General features: G+C 47.0%; 1 protein-coding gene across 2 annotated transcripts in view; it reads right to left on the bottom strand.

Annotated features, from left to right (window-relative positions):
- The window catches only part of LOC138516875 (uncharacterized), a 90,139-nt gene that overhangs the window by 36,501 nt on the left and 29,434 nt on the right, over positions 1–24,204 (bottom strand). The window lies entirely within an intron of this gene.

Genomic DNA, 24,204 nt, shown 5'->3' with positions numbered 1-24,204 from the left:
GCCTCATTACACGGATGGCGGTAATGGTTAACGGTCACCGTTATTGGTAACGGTGACCGTTAACCATTACCGCCTTACTACGAGGGCCCTTAGCGGGTTGGTGCTTTAACGCCTGCTTTTTGCAGGCGTTAAAAACCAACCCGCTAAGGGACCTTGGTGCTAATTACGGCACCGCAATATTGCGGTGCCGTAATTAGCACCTTCCCCATTCCCATTATGCCCTATGGGGCAAAAATGGGAATGGGGAAGGGCAGTGGTGGAAGGGGGAATTACCGCCCCGTCAACCTTGGAATAGGGCGGTAATTCCCCTTTCCACCAAGGCGGTGCCAGTATTTTACTGGCATGGACCAAGGTGCTACTAGCACCTTGGTCCATGTGCTAATACTGCCATCCGTGTAATGAGGCCCTATGATAGGTGCCCTCTCCCTCCCTCTTCATATTTTTCACGGAGCTGGAAATAAAGACAGCCAGAAAAACACCAGTTGGGCAATACGCTTGAACGTTCAGCATACAATTGGATTCTGACATGCCCGAAGGATAGGAAAACTCCCCTCCTCCGCACCGTGAGCTCTGGTCCCACTAGGTGAGCAGCCCCTCCTTGCAGGCCACTCTGACCCACTCAGCTTAACCAGCCAGACTTGCCATTCCGGTTGAAGCACCACTACAGCTGATACTACGCCAAGGAGACACTAGGCCCCACCGTCCTCCCATCCTCTCTGCTCTAATTGAGGTGGCTGTGGAACCTCCGGACCTTGCAACAGCCTCACATATGACCCCCCCACCTCGAAGGTAACAAGACAGCAAGACAGCGAGGCACTCCACTAAGCCGCCCACCAGCCTAGCTCCTAAACTCAAGTGCCTAACTACACAAGGGCAAACAGGGCCAGATCTCTCCTGCTCCCAGGGGAAATCCAACAGCCACCACCTCCTACAATGACAGATACCCTGCACTACTCAAGCGGGACTACACAATCATGTCCAAACATCTGAAAACCCCTAAAAGTGGTGATATCTCCACCATGCTGCTACCGGCAGAAAAAGGAAAGAAGCCGGAGGCAGCCAAATCCTCGCCACACGCCTCGCGTGGAGGGGTGGATCAACTGGCCATCAAAGAAGACATTCAGGCATTTATGATGGACATCAAATCGGAATTCTGCTCCTGAATTGCAGAACTCAGCGGATAGAAATGAGATCCTGGAACACAAGCAAGTTGACTTGGAAAACAGGGCCAGGCCGAATAATTGCCTATAAGAGGGGTCCCCTATTCGATCCCAGACCAGGACCTAACAGAATATGTGGGGACATGTTCCAGTCGCTTCTGCCAGCTTGAGAAGTCGCAACTCCTGTTGGACTGCACCCATAGGCTACAGCCTCACAGAGGATTGGAGATGGAATCCCCCCAGATGTGATCACCCAAGTTCACTTTTACACAACGAAAGGGGCAATAATGGCGATAGGTCACTCACGAGACGAGCTATCATTCCAGGGCTCCCCTCTGCAAATTTTCCTGGATCTGGCCTCAGTGACAATGCAGAAACGGAGGGCCCTCAGGCCACTGACGCTGTTCCTACGGGACCAAAACATTAGGTACTGTTGGCTGTTTCCTATGGCGGTCTAATTCTCCTATAAAGGGGATTGCTCATCTGGAAGATATGGAAAAGATCCTAAATCCCACCACGCCAGATAAAGAGTGTGGGATTTTCACCGGCCCACAAAGTTCGAAGAAACATGGAACATAGTGATACCAAACCCAGGCTCCACACCGTCCAAGCCCGACTCTAAGGTGGATGTCACCTGAATGCCCTTGGAGTGTACAGTTGGTAGGTTTGTCGCAGTTGGGAAGAAAAACTGCCGGCAGGACATGGGTGGGAACCTGCCAGTTTGTGGTTACAGCTTCAAAGTTGGAAGCACCACTTAAAGCCCTGGCTGCACAATGGAACCATGAGAACATAGGACTGAAATGGCGAGTGAACTAGACCCAGCCTCCCCCCCGCTCCCGCCAAACTTAAGCACCCATGGGGACCCACCACCGCACCAGAAACTGCACTTCATCTCGTGGAATGTGAAGGGCCTAAATTCCCCCCCACAAACGAAAATCAACGGTGCAGCGCCTCCAAGAGATGGAAGCCTCAGTAGCTTTCCTACAAGAGACTCGCTTATTACCTCTGGACTCCCCACACCTCCGACACAGGCAGTTCCCACTGCAATGTATGGCCTCCAGTGGATCTAAGAAAGGGGGGCCAGCCATACTCCTGGCTAAAGGGACCTAATTTAGAGCGCTAGAAACGCTATACTGCCTGGAAGGTCGATACACAGAAGTCAAAGGCCTCATCTACGGGCAACTGTACTCATTTATTTAAGTTTACGCGCCAAGCTCTGGACAGGAGTCGTTCTACAAGGCATTGGAGGCCAAGCTCCTCCCCTTCATTGAGGGCCAAATAATCATTGTAGGAGACTTCAATAGGGTCCCGGATCCCTTGTGGGACAAATCTACTAAGCCAGCCCACAGGGACTTGAAAATCGCTATGGGCTTCTCCATCTTTTCAGGATACTGGGGGTGGTAGACTCATGGAGGGTGTTACACCAGGGTAAAGAGACTTTTCTTTCTTTTCACATGTGCACCTGACATCCTCTAGGATAGACTTACTGCTGACCTCCCCACAAATTCTCTCATATGTCGACGAGGTAGCCATAAAAACTAAACTGTTGTCGGACCACGCACCGGTCGTATTAACGATCCGGAACTACTTCCAGGAGAACCCAGTGGAAGACACGGGCCCGTCTCTTCCAGGAGAACCCAGTGGAAGACACATCCCCGGCTAACACTTGAGACGCCATGAAGGCGGTGGTCAGGGGGAAGCTGATTGCCCATGGGGAAGCATACCGAAGGCGACAACAAGAAACCTGTGTATAGCTGGAAGAGGACGTCCGGACGGCCGAGGTCATACACAAGAAATGTTGGTCCCCAAGAGTCCATCACTCTCTGCAGATGGCCCAAAAGGAACAGGAAGCCCACTATGCAGAAGAAATGGCCCACCTGCTAGCGAAGACGAAACAGAGCTACTACATTAAGAACAATAAGGCAAACAAACTCCTGGAGGACAAACTGGCCAAGGCAAAGAGGAGGTACACCATAATAAGACTGCAAGAGCTGCATGGCAATGTTCACTACACAGAACATACCAAGCTACAGTTGTCAGCCGCACACCTGACTGCAACAATGTTGGTGACTCCCCGCAATACAGCAGAGCAAGTAAGCTACCTTTGGGGAGCTTCCATTCCACCCCTTGTAGAGCTCGACAGAGAGGGATTGGAGGCCCCAATCACATGTGAGGAGGTAGAAACCGCCATTAAATCCCTGAAACACAGAGTCCCGGGCCCATATGGGTACTCAACAAGGTTTTACAAAGTGTTTCACCCCCAACTGGTAACGCCATTAACAGCCCTCTTCAACTCCTTTGGCCTCTATGGTTCCATTACCCCGTACATGCAGGAATCGGTTACCATCCTCCTGCTTAAGCCTGGTAAATACCCCCAGGGATAATAACTCCTATAGCCCCATCTCTTTATTGAACATAGATGCCAACATTTACTTCAAGATATTAGCAAACTGCCTAGCGTCTGTCCTCCATAAGCTAATCGACGCTGACCAAACTGGGTTTATAACTAATAGGTCAACCGGGGACAACATTCGAAGAGCCCTAAATCTGGTTGCCTGAGCCTTTCGCTCAGCGGGTGCGGATGAATCCCAACATCAAGGGACTCCCGATTGGCATCTCTCAGCATAAGATTTCACTCTATGCCGATGACGTACTGCTGTCCATAAGGGACATTCAAACCTCACTAGTGTCCTCCCTTCAAGAACTAGACAAATTTGGGGAGGTGTCGGGATTCACCATCAACTACGAGAAGTCTGCGGCCCTCGGGGTGGGTTTAGAGCCCATAGAATTGGAGGCCCTCACTCCCCTCTGCCCTATTCACTGGAATGAGAAATCCATACCTTACCTAGGGGTCCAGATGCCGGCCTGTCCGAAGGACATGTATTCAGTAAATTCCCACCTCCCCTTTTTAGAGAACTAGCAAAAAGGACCTTGAACAATGGTCTGCCCAGGAAATATCGTTGGACAGATCACGACTTGTAAGATGAACCTTCTTCCACAGTTCCTTTACCCGTCACAGTCCCACTACCCTCCCTCGTATGTCTACAGGGGAAAATGCTTCGGTTTATATGTAGAGGGAGGAAAGCTACAATTTCGCAAAAAATAATGATGGACAACCCTCGGTTGGGTTGCCTGGGGCTCCCAATTTGCCTAAGTACCAAGTGGATTTGCAACTAGCGCAAATCCAAGCTTGGCTGAAGGTGGCAGGGCCCCCCTAAATGGGTAGAACTGGAAGAATACAGGCTCCCCCTACTCTTCCTCCTGTATATTTCACCTCTTCTGCAGAGGACCTGGCCAGGGCTACTCACATCAACCAAAACCACTCTTAAAATTTGGGACTGGGCCTTCAACTCTAAGGGAATGGCCTAGGCCCAAACTCTCCAATTCTCCACAACCCAGCCTTCTCTCCTGGATTACGCCCCTTAAACTTCAAAAAGTGGGTTGAATGAGGACTATAATACTTACCGCAACTTTATGAAAGCGGCCAATCACGTACTTTCAAAAACTGTAAAGCAACCTTTCAATTAGCCGAAACGGGTAGATTCTCTTACGCCCAACTTCGTCATTGGTGCACAGACCCCCTGTTCCGGCAGGAAGTCTAAGCCCTATTGAACTTACTCTGCAGGACACCCCAACAAGAGGGAAGATCTCTAGCCTGTACAAACTGCTACAAGATGAGATGCTTGCCCTTAGGCCCCCACACATGGCTCAATGGGAAACAGACCTGTGGCATGCACTGGAAGATCACACTTGGGTAGACATATGGACCAGGAGCCGCCACTCCTCTTTCTGCATTACGAACCGAGAATGCACCCTTAAGCTAATTCTCTGCTGGTACTACCCTCCGGTACGCCTTCATCAGTTTAAAAAATCCCTTAGTCCTCAATGCTGGTGCGAATGTGGAAAGCAAGGTTCGTACTTTCTTATGTGGTGGACCTGCCCCACTGTGCAAACCTTCTGGGCCCACTGCATATCCGTTATTGAAACAATCACTCAGGTGGTGCTCATGGGCGTGCCAGGGTCATACCCAAGAACAGGGAGGACAGCAGCGCTTATTACACAACTGCTTCTTGCGGGTAGGATCAAGATTGCTTGTACATGGAAAACTGCAGAGGGCCCCTCTGTGATCTTGTGGTGGATCAATATTTGGGACATTGTGATAGCTTTAAGTATCATGGTGGCCAAGGCAGGCTTACTGCATAGGTTCACAGACATTTGAGCTTCGATCATGAAGTACGACAGGAACTTTCCGGCGCAAATGCATAAACCCCTCTCAGCACAACTGACCCTTCAGTACAAAATCGAACTGGAAGCTGATCACTCGGAGCCATCAAACCAAGGGGATAAATGAGACCAGGAACTTGGAGAGTGGCAAAGAGGGGAACGGGATTGGCGGAACTCGGAGGGGTGCATGCAATCACAGTCAGCCACCATGTTTTTATATTTTCCATAAGCGTATTTATGTCTCCAGAGGTGCAGCCGGTTTAAAATAAAAACATTTTAAAAAAATGCCATGCCACAGTTGGAAATTATGTCCAGACTGGCTGCACCAATGAAGGTCCGACTAGACTGGTAATAACACTTGTCATCCTTGTTTTACCCTTGATGCTGTGATGATTCACTTACTCTCGTCACTTCTCCGCAGAGGGGCCCCTTTCCATAAGGATATTGTGGTGAGGCTGCTATCCGAATGCCCCGCTAGGGGAGATCACGTGCGGGAGCACCTCATGGGGAGTTACTCCCTTCCTGAGGACAAGGACGTGAATCTGAGGCAAAACATCACTTACCAACAACCCCACAGGGGGACAACTGCACCAAATACTTCTGGGGTAAAGATTCTCGTCCCATGCTGGACCCCAGTCATTCTTTTACTCTTGAGACGCCAAAGCTTCTAAAATCTATGAAGAGCTCTTCCAAAAGTGTTGATGTATACTGTGGACATATCCTTTTTTCTATGTCTGTTATTCCTGATTTTGTTAAAAAGCTTATGCTAGACAGTTTAGCTAATTCTGAGGGACTGGGTCCAGTGGTGACCCTAGACTCAGCTCCTGAGGGAGAAGAGCCAGAGGACCCCCATCATGGAAAGGTACTAGCCCCACAGGATCACTCTGACCTCCAGTGCTTGATGGCTCAAGGTGGGCCCTCTAGGGCAGAGTTGTGTAAAGGTCAGAGAGAGTGCCGCTCTCTCGCTCTCTCGAGGGTCTCAGGAAACAGGCCAAGGCTCAGCTATAAGGTGAAGTGCCTAGGTCATTTAGGATTTTTTGGGAGAGTGAGTTCCTTATAGTTAGCCCACTGAGCCAGAACCCAGTGCAGTTAAAAGGTTGGTTGTACCCAAGGTATACAGGCCCTTCCTTTTGCAGTTGGCCCATGAGGTGTTTCTAGCTGGTCATCCTGGTAACAAGCAAAAGCACTTAGCTCACATTTACTGGCCAAGGATGGGATTAGAAGTGGAAGCCTCCTGCAAGATATACCCCACTTGTCAGCTATCTGGCAAGACTGGAGGCAGTGTCATTACCCCACTGCAGGGTTTGCCAGTGATTGGCACACCATTTGAAAGGGTTGGCATCAACATTGTCGGCACCTTAGACCCTTCTACATCAGGTGGACCAAGGTTCACCCTGGTACTGGTTTATCATTCTAGCAGGCACCCTGAGGCAATACCCTTTGGACCATAACTGCCAAGGTGGTTACCAGGGCACTCCTGGGCATTTTCACCAGAGTGGGTTTCACTAAAGAGGTAGTATCTGGGGGGGATCCAACTTCCTGTCTAGTTACATGCACGCAATTTGGAGGAGTGTGGTGTAACTTACAAGTTCTCTACATCGTACCACCCCCGACCAACAGTCTGATTGGGAGATTTAGCAAAACTCTCAAAGGCATGGTGGGTGCTTTGGAAGAGCCCATGAGAAGGAAATGCTCTGTTACCATGCCTGCTGTTTGCCTATACAGAGGTGCATTAGGTGGTGGTTGGTTTCAGCCCCTTTGGGCTCCTCTTTGGACATCCAGTGAACGGGCCCATCGCCTTAGTTAGAAAAGCCTTCGAAGCCATTTCTTCCATGTCCTGCCAAGCTCATGGGGACTATGTGTTGGGCTTCTGAAAGAGGATGGCACAGACGATGGGCCCAGCAACAGCAAACCTCCAGGCCAGCCAGGAGCTGAACAAGTACTGGCAGGGTCCTAAGGCCTCGCAGGTGAACTGGACTCCTGGCCAGGAGATCCTTGTTATGGAGCCCACCAAGCCTCGAACTTTGGGAGATAAGTGGGCCGGACCCTTCAGGATGATCTCCAAGATGGGCAAAGTCAACAGTTTTTTCTCCTTTTATCAACTGTCATTGTTCCTAACAATAACTATACTGTGGCTATTGGGAAACTCACGATTGATTGCCAAAAATAAACTGAAACAACCATCCAAAACAGGGTGCCAATCTGGCCCCCAAGAGAAAAAGAAGTAAAGATACTCTTCCGGTCAATCAAGAGTTCCCCTATACCGTGACTAATTATTTTTAGACTTAATTTTAGATGATCTTGGGCTAAGCAACAAACCCTCTATTAAATCTATAAAAATACTGTTGACACACTTCCTGGAAGGTCAATAAATGAAGTACGGGGTATATATACCATGAGGAAACAGTTTCTACATGAAATGTTTACGGAATGAAAATAGATACGGTTTAGCCATTTTTTTACTATAATCTGTTTGTCCACCAAGAAACATACTTAAGGAGAACCTTGTAGATAAAGGGACATCTCTCCTTTTTCTTTCCCTATTAGATAGGCCGTCCAATACCTCCTACCTGGGGACAGGCACCCCGCACGCAGTGAAAGGTTGTCCTTACGTTTAGGGAATCTGATAGATTACACATTCACTGTAAAAAGAAATAAGACTCGAAGAAAGGTTTTTTTTTCTCTGAAAGTGTTGCTGTGTGGTAAAACGTTTACCTTAATTAACACTTAAGGCTGATTTGATATTCTAAATCATATTCCCTGTTTGTTTTTTTGTTAGACACTGTAAAGAACCACATCCACACAGAAGTCACAAAGATGTTGGAGTTGGGTGTCATTGATCCCCAACCAGTCCATTGCCCAGCCCTGTGGTCCTTGTTCCCAAGGCCAGTTCTCAGGGAGGTACCAAAGATTGGAGTTCTGTGTGGATTACAGAGGAGTCAATGCAGTCACCAAGACTGCTGCTCACCCATTGCCCAGGGCTGATGAGCTCATGGACAAAAAGGTGCTTCCAAGTTTTTGAGCACCTTTGACCTCACATCAGGCTATTGGCAAATACCTCTGACTGACCAGGCCAAGGAGAGGGCAGTGTTCTCAACACCTGATGGGTTTTACCAGTTCAGGGTTATGCCTTTCGGGATGAAGAAGTCCTCTGCCACATTCCATAGGTTGGTCAGTCATGCTCTGAGTGGACTGGGGGCCATCTGTGCGGTCTACCCAGGTGACATTGCTGTCTACAGTTCCACTTGGGAAGAGCATTTGGCTCATTCAGATAAGGTGTTGCAGGCCATGAAAATGGCCAACCTCGCTATCAAGGCCACCAAGTACCAGATAGCCCAGGGGAAGGTCACATACCTAGGTCATGAGGTTGGAGAGCGGTCAAATCCAACCTCTCCCCAGCAATGTACAAGCTGTACCAGACTGGGAGACTTCCATTACTCAAACCTAGGTGAGAGCTTTTTTGGGCTTCACTGGGTTCTACAAAAACTTAATGGCAGACTATGGCACCATTGCTGCCCCTCTGACAGCTCTGACATCACCTGAGCAGCCTAGGAAGGTTCATTTGACTGAAGTCTGGCACCTGTGTTGTGTGCTTCTGACTACAGCAGACCCTTTATTGTACAAACGGATGCCAGTGACACAGGAATTGGAGCTGTCTTATCCCAGATGGATGACAAAGGGGGGAGAGCACCCATAATTTGCATCACCAGGCAACTGAAAAATAGAGAACGTCAGTGGGCCACTGTTGAAATGGAGCGCTTTAGCATAATTTGGAGCCTTTGCCATTTTAGACCTTCCCTTACTGGGTCTGCCTTCAAGATCCAAACGGACCATAAGCCCTTAAAGTGGCTTATGCAGATAAAGGGTGACAACCCCAAACTGCTCAGGTGGTCCATCAGCCTGCAAGGGCTAGACTTCACCATTAAGCATAGACCAGGGAAGAGTCATGATGATGCAGATGGCCTTTCCAGAAGGTATATTGATCGGCTGGATGAGGGTGAAAATCGCATAGGAGATTAGTCCACCCTAACCTCAGTCTGGGGGGAGGAATGTGATGCTGGAAATGCTTTTATCAGGGTGATGGCCTCCTCGTCCTTGTCCTGCCATCTGTCTGAGTGTGTTTTCTGAAATAAGAGTCCAGTGTGGACCCCTGGCAGTACAGCTCTTCATTCTTTCCCTTTTTTGAACAATACTCTTGGGATACCCTTATGGCACCCAAGGGTATGGACAGGTGGCAGCTACATGCTGACTTTTCAGTGGCTCTGGGTTTCCTTCATTTCTGGGATACCCAGGCCCTGCCATGGGAAACAATGGATTCCTATACAAAGTCAAGATGGCTGCTGTAGCCTCTTAGTACCTTTTGCCTTTACCCATTGTTTCTCAAAGTCCTGAGAAGCTCCGGCTCTGTCCCCTTCCCCTGAATGGCTGTTGGATGGAAGGACCATATATCGTTCTGGGGGCTGCCCATGCCAGACTAGCTGGAGCCTTCCCAGGGACTGTTTTTTTTAGGGGGGGTATACTCTTGTGGTGGAGCCTGAATGAATGGCGAGATGAGTCAATTCAAATTCTTTGTTTTGGGTCTCTGGTTTTGGTTGTTTGAAACAATGCCTGAGCCAGCCCTGATTGAAACTGGAATTAATGCAGGGTATGCTCTGAAAGTCTGGGAGTTTCCTCCGATCCACATCCTGTGTTTGGGGTGTCTGGTTTTGAATGAATGGCCTGTGAGCCTGATTGGATGCTGCCTAATGAATGCACTAGTGTTTGGCTGGCTGACTGAGCCCAGCTCAGGCTGAGTGAATGGGGAGAGTTGTGTATAACAAGGGACCTCACACTCAACTCCTTGTCAGAAGTTTGGAGTCTCCTATTCAGAAGCTGAAAGTCAAAACCGAAGCAAGAAGCTAATGTCTGGAGAAGCTTGTATCCTGAATCCGGTTGGATGAAGAAGTCTGCTGCTGCAACTATTCAAAGAATCAAAAGGCTGCTTTGCTGATTCATGGACTGAACCAGAGAGGATCTTGACAGGCAACCTCTTCCCGTAGCTACGAGGGGACATTGTGCAACTGCTGCTCTTCACCCGAAGTGTCCTGGAAGTCAGTCCAGTGTGCCTGCCATCCTGAAGAGGTGCCTTTGTGGGTCCAGAAGAGGTGTGCCGGGACATCTTGAAGCCAAGAAGTCCATCTGCGTCACCCAGGGTCTGGAGAGGTTTTTGTGACCACTGGGAAGCCAGGGTCCTGTGTATCACCCGGAAGAGGAGGTACCCTGGCAAAGTGCTGCTCGATGCCCGGAGCTGTCCAGGTTCCAACAAACCCAAGAATTCTTCCAGGGGCATGGCAGCCACGACAAGCTGTCCACTTTCCCGTGCCAGAGAAGGTCCAGGGTCGCTGCGTGCAGAGGAGTGCTTCAGCCGGTGGGTTTCCCACCACCAAACCATGAAGAAAGTGTCCCGAAGGTCCAGACTTGGTGAAGGTCCGCAGTGCAGTCTATTGATCGAGTCCAACTCTCCTGAAGCCATTCTGTCATCGATGTTGCGGCTGCAGTACCGAAGATCCGAAAGTCCAGCGACCAACCACGAAATACCGAAACCCAACACCTACTTCTGCCACTGCACCAATCAGCACCGAAAGTCACTCATGGAAACCAAAGGACTTATCTTCTTCATCCAGGCCTTGTCAAGTTTTCGTCTTAGTGGGACATTCACAGCCGGTGTAGCAATGCAGCAACAAAGACCACTGCGACAGACCTGCATTGCTGCATTTCTGATGCTGCTTGGTTCCATGCTCCTGCTCAACATTGAAGTCCTAGCAACTGCTCCTTCCAAGGGGGGCGAGGGGGAGGCAGGGGCATCGTTGAGTAAAGCAGAGAAACTCCTCCATTTCGCTTTCTAAGGCACCCATGATATTGTGACAAGGAAGAGCATCTTCCATCCTCACGGTTCATCCAGGGGTCCCAGATTCGTTTTGAATCATGTTCTCCTGTGGTTTCCCAGGTATTTTGGGGTAGTGAGATTTGTAGAAAACAAAGCAGACAATTGATGAACATATTTGTACTGGGCTGTAATATACAAAGTAAAATACACTTAACTTTGGTTTACAGGTTGCTCAGGTAAGGTAATCCTCGCACAGTATTGCATGTGTATTCCCAAAGAAAGTATTCTGCAACTGCTTAAAGCATTGCCTGCATTTCTAGATTCTTGTTTATAAGGTTAACCCTTGCCTAAGGATTGTAATGCTTTTTAATAACTGTCAGCAGCTAGTGCATTATTACTGAATCTAAAGGTAATTGTGGTAGCGCATGGAACTGTATATATTGCGTTAAATTACCTGATTAGATTTCTAGTATGTGAGACTTATTTATTTGTATATATCTACCAGACTTTTTATCCTTTAATAAAGGAACTGTGTTAGCACATAACATTGTGTAGACATTTCTTTGTGGGGTTTTGGGGATTCACTGTACCTAAGATCCAGCCTGCATCACCTCCCTTAACTTTCAGCCTTGGCTGCTCGTCCATTCTACCAATTATGAGCCTTGTCTGGGGTGCCTATGTGCCTCTACCCTAACCATATAGTGGGCAGAAGTACAGACATCCACTCCAGTCTTTACACCCATGACCCCTGGCAAACGGGTGAAGAGTTCCCCCGGAAAAAAGGTAACGGGAACAAGTACAAGTCCGTGAGCGGGCCAGGATGATTTGAGACTGTAAATTGTGAAGAAGTAGAGAAAGTAGTAAACCACTTTGTACCACAATTACCTGGGCAGTTCTACAAGAGGGTGGTGCTGGAAAGTCCAGAGGGACTCACAGAGCATCTTCGTCAACCCAGTGGGCGCAAGCAAAAGAGTATAAAAAAAGTGGAGTGTGTGGGCACCTCATTGAAAGAACTGCAAGTTTTGTTGCAAAACATAAAAAATCTTGGGGGCACCAACTAGGAGCAGGGAGTCATTCTCATAGAACTGTCTTGCATTGGAAACCTTGGAACTTACTACTCTCAGAGACTTTTGAATCCGGGAGAAGGGAACCATTCTCCCGGGTCAGAATCAGAACCCAAAATGTAATTGTGTATTGTAGTGACAGGGAAAGTGTAGGAGCTTTTGATTTGGACTTTCACAGGCTTCCTGCGTAGCACCCGAGTTTCCGTAGTTTAGGTAGGGGAACCCCATTAGAGCTAAGGATACATAGGTTGGTCTTTTGCTTTAAATAAATGTCTTTAGCAACAACAATGGCACCGCTTGGTAAGTCTCTTTCTTCCTTGTCGCCACAATGCCCACTAAAAAGTGCCATATCACAGGAAAAGCAATACATCTTTTTCATGTTTTTTATTGTGAATTGGGTTACAAAAAACTTTACACACATTTTAAAAAAAAGAAAAGCATCAATACACAAAGTAAACTAGAAGTTCTTTCACATACACACATACAAAACGGACATCATTTATTCAATTCTGGGCCAAAAACGAACAAGTGCAATAATTAAGCATATGTTGTCACCCCACATGAGTCTAGACCACAGTAGTTCCTTTGAATATCACTAGTGAAACTATCCAATTCCCTCTGAAAGGAGATGGTTTGAATTACCGCCAAAGCACAACAATAGGGTCTGATGGCGAATCCATAGGTGTGCCCCTATACCACTGATGGGTTCTCTCTTTAGTATGCAACTGAGTCAATTTGAAGTGCAAGTATGTATTACGATTCTTGTAGCAGGGAAAGCAACTAAGGTAGACTGGTACAAGGCCATTCTTACGGGGAAACCTAGCGTACTCACAATATGAATGATAAGTGGACAGGGCTTCAACAGTCAGCCAACAATCCTCTCTAAAGTGTTTGGATTTAGCTACAGCAGGGTTGGTCATAAGCTCCAACTCTGAAGAGCTAATTTGCTCCAACAGTTTTTGCATAAGATTTGTGAAATTAGTGACTGAGATTACAGAACAGTCTACCAGAATCGAATGCAAGTCTGAGAAGAGGGAATTGGGCAGGGGACACAAAAACATGGAATCGATTGATAACTGCTGCCAATGAACCCGCGCCTGCAGATATTAAATTCAGTTTGTGGCGTATGATAGCATTTGGGATTGAAATAGCAATATATCCAGACTGGCCCACCACTGTAGGTCTGTCTAGCCATGTAATAACATTTATATTTGCTTTGTCTGTGAGTAGAAATGCCATGACAAAGCCAGTTTGGACAAATTTTCTTACTATGAAAAAATGCCATAGAAAAATATATATCTAGATGGAAGCACAATAAAAAATTATTCGAGTCACAAATAACACTTTATCGTGTTTCGTTTACCAGTGATGGGCAGTAAAAATGCCATGCCAATGCCATGGTGGACATATTTTCTTACTATGGTATCATACCATAGTGAGGAACTATGTCCCACCTGGCTGCATCAATGTAGGCCATAACGGTGTGCTACATAAATAACAGTCATGTTGGTTTTACCCTTGATGTCAGTAAAAAATGCCTTTCTGCTGTAAGAAAATATGTCCAGACTAGCTGCACAGTGCACCAATGCAACCACATCAGAACAACACATGGCCTTTGCCTATTATTCTAGTAATATTAGCACTGGAATAAAGCACAAAGATAATGCAAGTGTTCTATACTGGCTTCCACCCGGCCCTTCACTAAGATGACTGATGAGTGAAGAGGATCTGTCACCATCAAATACAGGCACCCGATATAACATGTCCAAAGAAGGAGGACAAAGAGGTAAAAACCCCTGTGACCTGCACACATTAGTACAGTGGCCTCAACACACCCCTGTTTGTTATATATGGTCGGCCCTAGACCAAGTGGTCAGCACCCAACATATATAGGGAAGGACCAATAAAAAAAGGAAACGACACATCGAAACCCAAAGGAAAAATAGTGTAAATATCCCAAATGCCAACAAAAGCAGTCTACATTAATCCTGACCCCGATAGTCAGGGTAATTATCCAAATGGACATATCCGAATTAAAAACAAGGCTAACATGTCTACACACAGCTCAATGGCACCAAAACATCAGAGCAGACATTACATACAAATCACAGATAAGTAATGAAAATCCAGCTCTTGGCCTATTAATTCCTGAATCCCTTGTGGCTACAGGAAACATATTCATAGGCAGGTAGGTAGCCTCAAAGTCATTTTAGGAGAGTTCCGACATAGGCTGAAAGATCTATCATTGAAGCCACTGTGACAAAGTCAATAGGCCATCCCCTGGTATGGGGAAAATGTTTTACCCCACAGGTGTAATTTCTGCAGCAAACAACCCTGTGGAGGACCAGAGGAGACACCAATAAAGAGATCTATAGATCAGTGGAAGAATCGGGAGACCCATGAGGGGCCTCAATGTCAGTCAATGTTAGATGCGGGCAAGACCCGCCTCCAAATAATCTTCAATATCTCAAATAATCGGCCTCCGCAGGACCCAGAGAGAGAACTCACAGTAGCCGTTTTATGAAAAACGGCTCCTTGATGGTGAAACAACCCAGGCAAATACAGGCTTCTTTCCCAGGTGGGGTTTACAGGATCTGGTACCCTAAGGCAACGAATACCACCACAATGGAAAAGAGGAACAACCAGCCTTCCAAAAATGTTGGTCTTGAAGCCAAGAGTGAAGAGCCTGCCGAGGAAGATGGTAGGAAGGGAACGGAAGCCATGAGGATGAATTATGACGGCTTGGCAATCCACAAGTACAAGTCCCATAATACAAATATAATGAACATGACTTGACCATCATTGCAGAACGGATCAGGGCATGTTGGGCTGTATCTTGATGTGAGGAGATTGTGGCAAGGTGGTATATGAGAGTCTCAGACTCATGGAGGTGGAGCAGGACACTGCCTGTTTGCTTAAAGTGATAAAATACACGCACTGATCATAGAAAAGACAGAATATCGCACCAATGTATTTATGTTATTGTCTGATGAGAAACCGACCGAGAGGGCTCTGCAGGGTGCCTTCATCCATATCTTGCATAGCCTGATATTGACCCAAATGAGACGTGAATCGGTGCTGCAGGAAGCAGCTTTGTGCATGCAGAGCAGAGCCGAGGATACAGGCCCTTCAATCACAGAGCAGTAAACCACAGAGTGAGGAGCGTAAAGGGACACAATGGATGGGCCATGTTTTCAGACCCTGATCAATACATACTTTTAATAGATTTGGGTGATGGATTCGGGTTACGTTTGAGGCAAGTCATGCTGATTTAAATGTTGCCAATATTTAATTTAAACTTTAATGTGATATAGAATTAATGTGATATAGAATGAAAGAAAATTCAAACTTTACACATAATAAACAATTATTCGTTAATAACAATAAGAGCAATAAACGGATGATATTCAACAAAATAAATTTAAAATTTAAATAAACAGATAATAATATATCAAATGTCAAATTAAGAATAAACAGTATTATTGTCATCTTTACCCAAAGGGCTGGGCAAATTTATACATATTGAACGATAATGTACATTTTTACAGGACAACTCGCATCAAAATCATGTATTGAACAAAATTTATAGTATGCCAATAACAAGTCCCAAGATGGCAATAATTTTCTTCGCATTACGGTGCTCAAAATATTCAAATCAAAAGGCCCAACTTTAATTCAATTTATAGCCATATGTTATAGAGGGCTATGAACAAATGCATGTTGCAGGTGTTTGTGAAATATAGCCAAAATGACATTTCACAAATGGTTTGAGGGTTGTGAACAAACTCAGCAAGGTATTGTGCTAGTTAATGTCTGGCATTCCGTAAGGAGATGTTTGGCTGTCTCCAAGCATTCTGGTAACTTACAAAGGTGACAAATTCGCTCAGGGACAGGAATATTTTCCCTGGCTCCCAAATTCCTCAGAGTAGGTAGTTGTTCCAATCTAAACAAAATGATAAACGTCTGAGTCTTTTCGTAGGACAGAGGTTCAAGTATGCTTGGGGCTTCATATAGGTGTACAATCTGTATTTGATGAATTGATAGCTCTTTAGGGTGCTCAGATGCGCAAAGTTCTCGAGCCAATCCCACTGGTCCACTCTTTTCCCAAGTGCGTTTTGAACTTCCTTAGTATAAGATACCCCTCTAAGTGTCCAACCTATGTCAGCAAAAAATGTTGACATTAATTTGAATAGGGGTGAAATGGTATGATTTTTGCTACTTCCTGGTGTATCACAGACAGTAGGGGATTAGAGCAACCACTAGTCATTTTGAGATAGAATCCGGCTCTCTTTTTGAGTACAATTGCTTTTAGTGATGGAAGGCCCATTTCTAGTCTTATCAAAGCCATTGGCACTCCAAAGGACAATCCTAATATCCGACGCCAAAATTTACCTTCCATCACTTGGAGCCAAGCTAAATCAAAAGAGAGAAGGGCCTCAAGACCATAGGTGATCATGGGTACAAACACTTGGATGTAGAGGTGCCGTGTCCCCCAGAGCGTATAGCCGCCCTGCTTGTTTGAGAATGCAGCAATCAGTGCAGTGACCTGCGCTGCCCTGATTTTGCGTCCTTGTCTGCAGTAGCAGTAATCACCAGTAGGCTCAATTTCAATTCCGAGGTAACGATAGGAGGGTGCATAAGGTATATTAATTTTACCCACCATCAAGTTAACTCGGGATGCTCTTTTTCCCAGTGAATCTGAGAACTTTAGTCTTGTCTAGGTTGATAGACCATTAAGACTACCATATTCCCATAAAGTGGTAGCGGAGCGCCGAAGCCCACTAATGGTGTTATCAAATACTACCAAGTCATCGGCATATGCTAGTACAGTGCAAGGCACCTCACCAATTTTAGGAGGACAATTGTCAATTTCAGCTAGTACTTCAGGAATATCATTGGGATGCAGTGAGCAGACCTTTTCATACCAGCACAAGGAATAACGTTTGTGCCATAGGCCAGAAATGCATAACCTTTTCTATCCAAGGATGCTCAAAGAAAGCAAAGTGACTAAATGACGGATGGCTTGGATATAACCCTAAATGAATTCTTTCTTTGCGGCTGACAAAAAACTCAAACCTTTTTTTTTTTAAATAAACCTAGTGCCAACTTTACAAAACATAATGGAAATGAAAAATGCACCAAAAATGCATTTTTATTTGCACTACTTTGATAAATATGCAGGTCACCTTTTTCAGAAAGGTGGCCTGTGCCTTTTAAAGGGGATGCGCTGGAGCACAAATGATGCAGTATGCAGCTCTCTTGCATGCATGACGCTCCCTGAACACATGGGTCTTCGACTGTAGATATATGTTATGTATTTTTCCTAGGAACCAAGCTCGTATTCTTGCTATCCTACATGGCCAAATGGTACTGGCATTCCTTTAAGGAATGTCATAGTTTACATCAGTAATACCTGGCATGTGACTGGCTCTGCCTCAGCCTTCTTGCCATTTCAGAGTTCTCTGACCTCCAGCCATGGACTCTCCCTAATATTAATTAGTACCCGGCGAGAAACAATCAGAATGCAACAAGCATTCTAATTGGCTGTCGCCGGGTCCTTACCCGGCCGAGAATCCTTCGATTCTCGGCCGGGTTTCCAGCCGCCTTGTCCTCGGCGGGGGCGTGGCAGTTCCTCAGCCAATGAGGAGGCTCGAAGCGGGGCCATCCCTGTTCCGAACATCCCCACGGCTGAGAGGCTACCTTCACCCGCGCCGGGGACTCGGGTAAGCTTTTTCTTTTTTTTTTTCCTTCTCTCCCTGGCTTTCCTGACATGTGACTGACTCTGATGGTCTGACATGCAATCGTACAATTTCCCACCTCAACTTTATTAATTTGATCAACTTCAGACCCAGATACAAACCTGGAACCTGCATATTCATATATATATATATATATATATATATATATATATATATATATATATATATATATATATATATATCTGCAGTTGGTGCATTCATCTTCTAAAGTTGCTTGTACTGTCCTATTTGGATATGATTCACAGAAGACGGGACTCTGTTCCCTCTGCTGACCGCACCCCTCTCTACATCACTCATAAAATCCTCTCCACCCAACATTTCTCTCCATCCTAAAGCCTATTAGGTTATTTTGTGTTTTATTTCCCACCAGCCAGCCCAAACCTCTCTGAACCTCTCCTGAACTTCACTGAGGATTTACCACTCTTAAGGGAGGTTTAGGCAGATCCGGGTTGGTGAAAAATCTGGCCGGATGGACAAACCTACCAGAATCCCACTAGGAGATTTGCAGAAGGCTGTGGATCCCCTTTGATAAGGTTTAGAGAGCGTTACTGAGAACGTCGCAAAATCCTGTGGCAAAGGGCTGCATGCTAAACAATCCGTTTGGTGATCTGTCACGCTACCGCAGTTCTGAGGTTTCCCGCAACCTCCCACACAAAAGTAAAAATAAAAACCAAACTCGACTAACCTACAGCCTCTACCTTTGTTCGCCTTCTTCCGCGGTGCTGCTGTCCTCCATGAAAATAAGGGTGTGGATGTTCCAAGAGCACCTTTTCATGTTACCATGGCAGCCGTCTTGATTGTAGTATTCAAAGGTCCCCCCAACAAAAATACTTATTAGCATCTCTGTTGTTTCCCATTTCTCCTGACAGTACTGGCTTCAGTGGTGTTGAATGGTGCAATGGTAGTAACATGCCAATGTCATCTGTGAGGGTGCAGTAGTGAGAGATCGACAAACGGGTGGCATTTGTGTTACTATAGACTTTTATTAAATGAAAATAGGGTTGGGCAAAGGCCTCAATAGCCCTAACGCTCAGAGGGGTTTCCCTGCCTCAACACACATCTCAAATTGGTCTGTCAGGATGTCAAAATAAAGATAAGTCCACCATTGTGTCGAAACCCTAACTCCGGCCCACACAGTAACAACTCAATATACAGTGCAAACGGGTTATCTACTCAGCGGGTCATTCATAGTTCTTCTCCAAGTTCATAACGCAAAGTTCCGAATGGTGTAAAAACAAAGAAACTTCCACAGGGCTTTAGAGAATGCCTCCCTTCTCCTGACATCTCACAATCTTCACAAGTCCCAGGGGAATGGTTCCTTTCCCTTGACTTCTCACAATGTTTACAGGTCCCATGGGAATGGCTCCCTTCCCTTGACTACTCACAATGTTCACAGGTCCCAGGGGAATGGCTCCCTTCCCTTGGTTGCTGTCCTAATTCCTTCAAGGGCTCAAGAGAATGTCTCCCTTCTCTTACCCATGCCACAATGTTCACAAATACTAGGGGTTGTCTCCCTTCCCCAGGTTTCTCTTCCTTTGCACAGCCAGCTAGTTTTACTTTTCTCCTCAGTACTGTGACTATGACGAGGAGTAACAAGTGATTTCTGTTATGGGTGCGAGTCCCAGACTTGCCTGTCTTGGTACATCTCCTGCTAGGTAAGCTTGGTTTACTCTCCTGCCAAGCACTACCATATAACCTGGGTATCACTGGTCAGGCTCTGGCGTGGCTGACCTCTTTCCTCTCCCATTGACCCTCCCAGGTCCAACTGGGGTCCTTCCTCTCTGACATCTTTTTCTCTACCTATGGTGTGCCCCAGGGATCTAACCTCTCTCCCTAGCTATTCAACCAGTATCTGGCACTCCTTGCCCACCGCATCGACGCTCACTGCCCCAACTTTCAGTGCTATACGGATGATACCCAGCTCATTTTCAGGCTACCCTCGGCCTCCTCCTCTCCTTCCCTCATCTCTGACTGCTATCCAGGAATGGTGTGCCGCCAATGACCTCTGCCTTAATGCCAGTGAGACTGAGATTCTACTCATCGGCACACCCACTCCCTCCTTCCCTGCAGCTCTCTGCCCGGCCTCTCTTGGCCCTCTTCCTGCTCCTACCTGCGAGGCAAAATTCCTCTGGGTCATCTTTGACTCCACACTCTCCTTCTCTCCTCACATATCTGACGTCTCTAAGAAGTCACACTACCAGCTGCACCTCCTCAGAGGTATTCTTCCTTTCCTCTCCTTCCCCAGAAGCTCAATGTCTCCCGAGCCCTGGTTCTCTCGAAGCTGGACTACTCTAACAGCCTCTATCTAAATCTGCCTGCCTCTACTCTCCGCCCTATGCAACTCATCCAGAACAGGACTGCAACACTTGTCCTTGGCCTCAAGCCCAGGGACTGTATCTCTCCAGGACTGAAATCTCTACACTGTCTCCCAGTGGCTGCGAGAATTAAGTTCAAAACCCTCTGCATTGTCCACAAGGCCTTCTGGGGCCTGGGGCCTAAATACCTTCAACTCTCTCTTCCTAAATATCTTCCTTCTAGAGCTCTTTGCTTATCCATCTCCAACTCCCTCAGGGTCAGCCGCTTCTCCAAGCAACGAGTTGGGGGTAGATCTCTCTCTGCGGCAGGGGCCTCCCTCTGGAACAGCCTTCCTGCCTCCCTGAAACTTGAGGAGAACCATCTCCGGTTCTGGAAGCACCTCAAAAACTTCCTCTCTGCTTCTGCTTTCTTTCCCCCTCTCCCCTGCTAAATTCCTGACTGAAACTGCACTGAATCTGCAACTGGGCCACTCTCACCGATCTCGGTCTTTGGCCCAGCCACTCTCCCCTTGCACTGCCTCCCTGGCAACCCCTGCACTGTGGGACTGTCTCTGTATCCCTGCAGCCCCCCTTCCCAGCACTTGTCTGCACTTACCTTGCACTTGCCACCAGCTGGCCCTTATTATTTATCTTGTTTTTCTACTAACCCTGTACTGCACTTTCCCCCCTCCCTTTCCCCTTGCACTTTTCCCTTCCCCTCTACCCATGCACTTTCGCGATCTGAATGACACCTGGCCTAGTAGGATCGTTGTCTGTCTTCCCTTTGTTCCCCCCTCCCTGCCTCGTTGCGCCTTGAAACACTTGTGTATAGGCGCGTTACAAATGCCATATCATATCATATCATAGTAGGAGGGAGAGAATTCCAGCATTTGGCGGCCAACGCTGGGAAGCTGGCTTCTCCGGCAGTTTTTAGTTTGTACCCTGGATATTGAGGCAGTGCGAGTAGTATGATCTGGTGGGTCTGGCTGGTTGGTTTCTAGAGAATTTGTCTGCAGTGTTTGACAAATATTTGTGAGTGATGACTAGGGTGGGGAGCGAGAATCTGTCATGCACCGGGAGCCAGTGGGAATCCTGTCTAATGGTTGCGATACGGTGAGACCTGGCAATAGTTTATGTTGATTTCAGAGCATTATTCTGTAGGGCTTGCAGTCGTTTGAGATTATGTTCTGTGGAGCCTAAGAAGAGAGTATTACAGTAGTCCAGCTTTGATAAGACTAGGGCCCTAGCTAGCATAATGCAGCTGTTAGGGGACAAGTATGGTTTGCAGGCGTTAATCAATTTATTGGTATAAGCTGTTGTTGAGGCAGTGGCATTCACTTGTTTCTTAAGTGAGAGAGCTGAGTCCAGATAGACGCCTAGAGGTTTGACCTCCTTGGCAACTTTGATGGAGTTCCCGTCAATGTTGAAGGACATGTACCAAGTGTCAAGTTTATTTAGATGTGCTTGGGATCCGATGATCAGTAGCTCTGTCTTATCATCATTAAGACACAGACTGTGGGTAGCCATCCACGCCTGAATTTCCAGGTAGATTTCGTTTATCAGTTTGGAATCAGTTTCATAGCAGCCAGTCAGCATAATGAGAACCTGGGTGTCATCTGCGTAATTCGTGTAGGTGGCACCCATGTAATCAAGACGATCAAAGAGGAGCTTTGTGAAGATGTTGTAGAGCATCGGAGAGATACACAAACCCTGTGGTACTCTGCAGAAAAGGGTACTGGGGCAGCTGAGGCTGAGTGTGCAAAGACCCTGGTTGTTCGGTTTGAGAGGAATGATAGGATCCAGTTAGAGGCGCTTGTGGAGAAGGCAGCGGCTGTAGTCACATGATCTGTGAGGATCTGGTGATCGACAAGATCAAACGCTGCAGAGAGGTCTAATAACAGAAGGATGGCTAAGTGCCTTTATCTTTAGCTTCGCCGATTTGGATTTTTAAATCCAAGAGGGCTGTTTCTGTGCCATGTCTCGGTTCTCGGTCTGAAGCCAGATTGGCGGCGACCTAGTAGGTTGTTATCCTCCAACTGTTTTTGAATTTGGATATAGGCCACTCTATCCAGAATTTTTAGGATGAAGGGGACAGTTGTAATGGGCCTATAATTGGTTGGAATGTTGGGGTCTTGGTTTGGTTCTTTTAAGGAGGGTCATAACCCAACCCTTTTTGAGGTTGTTGGGTACCGATCTAGTGTTGAAAGAGGTGTCAATTACAGTTGTGATGAATGGGGCTAGATCTCTGGCTCCTTCCTTAATGACTGAGGCAGGACAGATATCTTCCTGGCACCTAGATGGTTTTAGGCCTAAGATAATATTGTCCACTTCTTTCGGTGTGACTGTCGAGAAGAAGAAAGGTGGGCACGAAGAAAGGTGAGGGTCCAACGGGGTGTTAGTGTTAAAGCTATTGGTCAGACTGGTCTTTTATGTAGCTATTTTAGTTGGTAACATTTTGATTTTGTCAGATAAAGCCTTCTGAATTTTAGCACACCAATCTACTTTGAGGATCCCAGACCCTAGGTTCAGGGTATCTCTCCCCCTGCTCTGCTTGACACGAATTCCTCTTGCTTTCAGGGTCCCAGACTCTAGGTTCGGGGTCTTTCTCCCCCTTGTCCCCCTTCTCTACTTTCTCTACTTGCCACCACTTCTTCTCCTTCCCAGCGGTTCTATGTGTTAATATCCCCGCAAAAATACTGCGATACAAAAATATCGCCATATTTTTGCGGCGATATTGAAGCATGGACCCTGCGAGGGACAACCCCTGCATTATTTTTAAATGTGCGGGGGACACGCCCAGAACCCCCGCTCCCACAAATTATCCCCCCCAAAAATATCACCTATGGCGTTCCAGACGACCATATATACGGCAATATTTTTGGTGGGGATAATATGTAGGGATACCTTCCGTTCACCTTCTTCCAGCTTCCTACTTCATCCGCAGGGCTTGTGGTGTTTGGGGAGGTCTGCGGCAGCTCAACAGTACCAACTGTCCTTCTGGAAGTTGTTGCGCTTCCTGAGCTTCAGGGCCGCCTCTCGCCAGCACCAGCCGGCCAGCCGTCCCTTACTCTTTCTCCGGAACGGCTCCAGAGCTCTCGGCTTCCTCTTGGGCATCCCGGCTTTCTCCCCGTCTTTGGCAGGCACGTTGCCTTCCCTTGTGGCTCTTACAGGGATGACTGTACATTGTAGAAAGTTCTTCTTTCCTTTTTATTGCATAGCCGGGTTCAGCTAGATTGAATAGACTGGTCTGATTACAGTGAATCCGGAGGGTGCTCTTCCTTACTCTGTACAGCTTCTTTGTCTCAGTATATGTCTATATGGTGTTATAATTGTTCTTTTCCATCTCGCTACTATTTAGGGGAGGACAAAGATCTACTTTGCTCACCTACATAGAAATATGAGCGATTCCAGGATTCTGGAGAGGGTAAGGGAGTGAGGGAGATGTGACAGGGGGAGGCATATGCCGCGTCTCACCTATGGTGTCATCCCTCATTCCATGAGGGATTTCCTTCCCCATTTGATCCTCCAGCAGTGCACCACCCCAGATGGATTATTGGACTGTGGCTGCACTGCCCTGGCCCCATGGGAGAATGGACGACATCCAAGGAGTCGTCACACAGCCCAGGCAGAGGATGCTGCTGGCTGTGCTGGCTTCATTGGTGTAAAACTTTGCAAAGTAGTGACATGCCATTCCAGGCAGGGGGCATTACCCCTTCGTATGGCCCACCAGTGAAGGCATTATTTCCTAGGTAATGGTACTGTAGTGCTCGGTAAATGCACTCATATCTCTGGTGCCTCGGTAAGGCACGCATTGAGCTGGTGGGCTTTAACCAGCTA

This window comes from Ambystoma mexicanum, chromosome 6q (genome assembly GCF_040938575.1).
Source record: "Ambystoma mexicanum isolate Mex_15411 chromosome 6q, UKY_AmexF1_1, whole genome shotgun sequence".
Classification (NCBI taxonomy): Eukaryota; Metazoa; Chordata; class Amphibia; order Caudata; family Ambystomatidae; genus Ambystoma; species Ambystoma mexicanum.
The sequence above is the reverse complement of the archived record's forward strand: the minus strand, read 5'-3'. Positions and strand labels throughout refer to the sequence as shown.